Genomic DNA, 5,090 nt, shown 5'->3' with positions numbered 1-5,090 from the left:
ACAAATCATAACTCATGCCATCAGCCCTTGCCACACTGGAGCACATTTTCTGCTTCATTCATCACCGTCAGGGTCTTATGAACGAGGATGTGTTCAGGCAGGTCATACAGTAAAGAAACCGCTGAAGTGAAGCTGCCTAGAGACCTGGTTAATAGTTCATGATTTCTACAAGAAATTCAATTACGGGGCCAGAAGAGGGCTCAGGCTTTCCCTCAGCAATCTTCCCAGCATCCTGATGTTGTTCTTTTGAGGCACACATACAGCCTCAAAGCAAAGGTCATCTAGTCCAGTCATCTGCTGATACCAGAAATCTGCATCTATAGCCCCCCTAATAGGTGGACATCCATTTTCTGCTTAAAATACTTATAAGGAAGAAGAGTCCACGACCATCCAAGTTGAACAACTAATGACAGTATTTTTTTTAAAAAAAAAAACGTATTAAAACTTAATTTAACTTATCCCTTTCCTTGTAACGTGAACCCTTCAGTTAAGGTGCTCCATCATCTATGTGAAGATGGCTAACACATTGCGTCTTCCCCAGGTGAAATACACCCAGTTTGTTCAACCTCTCCTCACAGCACTTTGTCCCCAGGCCTTTCACTGTCGTCATCACATTCTTGTGTTCCAGTAGTTTGCTGACACACTTCTTAAACTGTGGTGACCAGAACACTATACTTCCACTGAAGTCTGACCAAAGAAGAATAGAATAGTACTGTTTCTTTCCATGAACTGGACACGACATATCTGTTGTTGCAACATGGCTGATGCATTAAGCCTTTTTAGCTGCTGTATTCTTCTGCTGACAAATAACTTGTGGTCTATTAAACCCTCTGCATCTTCCCTTCTAAAATTTACTGCTGTAAAGCCAGGTGTTCTGTGAGAAGGATTGACGGCAATGCTCAACCACACAGCCTGCATTCATTTGAGCGTGCATGTGCAAAGTGTTTTCCTCTTACCATTTTGAGCGGCTTCAGATATACCAGGATGCACAAGTGATGTGCTTCCTGCTCTCTGTGCTTAAGTGTCCACAACTTAACATTCGCATCTGCAACTGATGTGTGTAATGCGACTGGGACATATCAATGAATTTCTCCACACAATAGGCAGGGGTTAACAACAGCATGGGAAATAGTTAGCATGCTCTGCGCAGCATGTACGAGCCAGCCGCATTCCCTGGCGTGAGCTACAAAATCAAGGAGATGGCTGCCACTGCGCCATTTTTACTGCTCAATTCACACCAGTCTTTCCTCATGTGATCACACAAGTATGTGGCACAATTCATTAGAGTGTGAATCCCCTTTGCAATAAAGTTTCCTCTAAATCCAAAATGCATGTGCGAGTTTGTTCTTTCTCAACTCCAGGGCACCCCGCAGCACACGTACTGCTTCCATGCCCAGCTGTTTCACACATGTACAACCCTCAGCTGCTTACACAGCATTGACATCTGATACCCTTTTCCCACAGAAAGAAAAGGCTAAGCCAAATCAGTTATATCATCTACCACAAGTTGAACAAAATGAACTAACGGCTATATATTCTTTCGCTGCATTGGTTCCAGTGGGTTTTTTTTAACTTATCAAAGCCTTTGCAAAATGTTTAGGATGAACACATTCTCAAACTTGAGCTCTATCCTGTAAGCCTTATGTTTTGCCAGTCTATGATCTTCTTTATTTCTAAAGGCAATGGAACCATGGAACAGTAACAAGGCCAACAACTGGGAATAGTTTTCCTCACTTGGCTGCCATATTCTTGCAAACACCGTCTGGAAAACTTTTGGGAGCAATCAGGGAACCAGAAGACAGCTGTCAGCTCACAGTGAGAAGTCTGCCTTGCATAATATCATTTTTTATTGTTGGAGAAATTGCCTGAGAAATAAACATGCCAGGTTTGCAAAAATTAGAAAGTATTTTTAGGTCTGATATGAAACTGAAAATGGATCACTTTTACAATAGAAGAGTTAAGCTTCTCTCTCTCTCTCATACTGAAATCAGTGATGCTATAAAAGTGCATTGCATGATGATAATAATAATCTGCTTAGCATTCTGCAGTATGATCCTCACCTTTACTCAGAAATAAACCCTACCAAGTTCAATGGGGCTTACTCCCTGGTAAGTTGTTTAGGATTGAGGCCCTTTTTGCAGAATGTTGTATAAGTTTGGGTTTGCCCTCACAACATAAAAAAATACAGTATAAACACTGACAACTGGGAAACACTGGCCTGTGAGCGCTCCAGTTGGAGAACAGCCTTTACCAAAGGTGTCATGGGCTTCGAAGACACTCGAACTTGGGACGCAACGGAGAAACATGCTAGGAGGAAGGCATGCTTGGCAAATCCACACCGTGATCCACTCCCGCCCGGAAACCAATGTCCCCACTGTGAAAGGACGTGTGGATCCAGAATTGGCCTCCACAGTCACTTATGGACTCATTGTTAAAACTGTGTATATGGAAGACAATCTTACTCAGCTATGAGTGAGAAGAAGAAGAAGAAGAAGAAGAAGAAGAAGAAGAAGAAGAAGAAGAAGAAGAAGAAGAAGCAGCAGCAGCAGCAGCAGCTAGGCAGGTCACAATGGCTGCAATCCCTGTACATATTTATCTGGGAATGCGCCCCATTGATCTAAATGTATTTTATGTTCTCATTTTGTGTTTTTATGTTGTGAACTACCCTGTGATCTTCAGATGAAGAGCAGTATACAAATTGAAATAATAATAATAATGGGATTTACTGCTGAACAGACATGTATAGGATTGTGTTGTATAATTCTGAGGACTGAAACTGATATGCAATAACGTCAATAGCCACACAAAGGTTAATTTTAATCCAAAGGCCAAAGCTAAGTTCTTCCCTCCACCTACTGCACAATGCCTTTTTTTATTGCCTATGGCAATATAATTATAGAAGAAGCCAGGAAACAAGTCACAAAGTAGCTCTGAAGGGCCTCCTCTTGATCTCATGCTTCATGGAAGAGGGTGACTGAATCATTTATGATTTGCAAAGCACCTTTAATTTTCAGCCTTCTACCTGTGCATGTATCTTACCTGTCCAATAATGTCTAAATGACTCACTGCTACATATCCAACATTTCCAACAATGGTGGTACAATATTAAAAGATATAGCTGCTGAGAACAAGAAATGAAATTTCAGGAAGAATGCCTGCACTAGGCTTATCAAAATGAAATGTTTTTTAAAAAATACTGTGAGGTAATACATACACAGAGGACCATCCCTACCATTTGGTATGGTTGCCTCAGGCAGCAGAGGCTGAGGGAAAGGAAACAATGGTGAGGTGTTAGAGGACAGAGAGGAATGTGCCATGGGGTGGTTTGCCTTGCCCAAAGCTTGCCTCCTGCTCATCAACACAAGGGAGGACACTGGCCTCTTGGAGGTATATACAAGCAATATTCCTCTTGCCAGTAATAATAAAGTTGCCAGGCTGGTCAGCTTCTATATGTGAAACTGAGGTGTGGGGCACCATCTTGTTTTTTGCCTCAGGCAGTAAAACATCTTGGGCCAGTCCTGCACACACAACTATAACAATTTTCTTTTTATTTAAATAATAAATAGCAAAAAATATTCTTAGTAGTAATAATTAGGCTGAAAATTGCGATGCTTTTCATTTCAGCTTCCCCACTCCACCAGCAAACAGGAACAATATAAGTACTCTTCAAAATGGAGAATGAAAACTCTCCTCGCATTTCTAATCACCATTGCTCTTTGCTGGGGCCCTTCCACTGATTAAAGATGTTCAGTTCGTTAATCATATTCCTTTTAACTGATTTAATCAAAGAATAAGTACATTTAAATAGATGTTCAAAATGCTTCAAATAATAAAACAAAAATGCTCTTCCGTCTCAGGGCCAAAGTTGAAAAGAGCAGGCCCTGTCGTCTGACAAGCATGACAAACAGCCAGTCTTCCTCCCAGCTGCCAAGCAGTAGAGGTGGGTGGGATCATCCAAGAAGTTGCTACCCTAGGAAGGGGAGGACTGCTTGGCAGCTGGGTGGCGAGGGGTTATGAAATGCCTCAGCCAAATGGGGCCAAATCAGCAATTCCATACAACCCTCACCCACCTGTCTAGCTTCCAAACGGAAAAAAGCAAGAGAAAAAAAATAAAAAAAAGATGACACGGCTGTCTCAAGGCTCTCTATGCATCTTTGTGCAGCAGCACTCAACAGTGCACACTCCTGCCATCACTGTGCACCTTCAGGAAGACGTGGATACTTTCTGATGTGGGGAGAAGCCAAAGTAGTGTCCTTCAGATGTGGTTGGACTGCAACTCCTATCATTCTTGGCCATTCACTTGTTCACCTGGGCTGATGGGAGTTGGGAGTCCAACAATGTCTGAGAGGCACCACGTTGACTACATCTCATCTGATGGAATAGGTGCAGCTTCTTCTGTAGCTCTGCTGCAGAGATGGGGGTTAGGGGAAACACCCAAGCTTCTGCCAGCAAACAGCTTTTAAAGGTTTTCTAGGTTCCCCAGGACTCGCCACACTAAAACCAGGCTCTTGTGCTATGTTCCACTTTAAATTATAGACTTTATATTGAAAGATGTTTACCGGTAAGTCTCCTTGCTTGGGGGATTTTTTTTAATCACACATTTTCATGAACGGCACCCACTGATGTACACCCCCCCCTTTTCAACAATAAAATTAACACCCATCATATCTTAACCTGAAAACTCTCATGTTAGCATTTAGAATTGTACAATATAGTGGTGTATTTGTAGCTAATGTACTAATATTTGATGCAGCTGTTCTACCTTCTCCCATTCTGTAACACAAAGTGAAGATCTTCATACTTTTTCCTCTGTCAGAAATTAAAGTAGAATCCCCTCTTCTCCCACTTCCCTGAACAGCTGAAAGAAAAAGAGCTTCGCCTCCTTAGACAATCTCTAGTCAATTTTTAACGTCGTTCTGCTCTCTTATCGATTGCATTTCCCCTCTTGTCTGCCCTCTGGGCTTTTCAGAGAGAGGCGTCCCACTCACTCTGTTTCTGTGTGATTTGCATAGACTGTTTTACTTCCTGGTACAGACGAAGCCTGTTCAGCAACTTACCTGACAGAGGAAGGCAGAGGAAAAGAGGGGGGG

Source organism: Lacerta agilis, chromosome 3, assembly GCF_009819535.1.
Source record: "Lacerta agilis isolate rLacAgi1 chromosome 3, rLacAgi1.pri, whole genome shotgun sequence".
Classification (NCBI taxonomy): domain Eukaryota; kingdom Metazoa; phylum Chordata; class Lepidosauria; order Squamata; family Lacertidae; genus Lacerta; species Lacerta agilis.
This window is presented reverse-complemented; position numbering follows the sequence as displayed.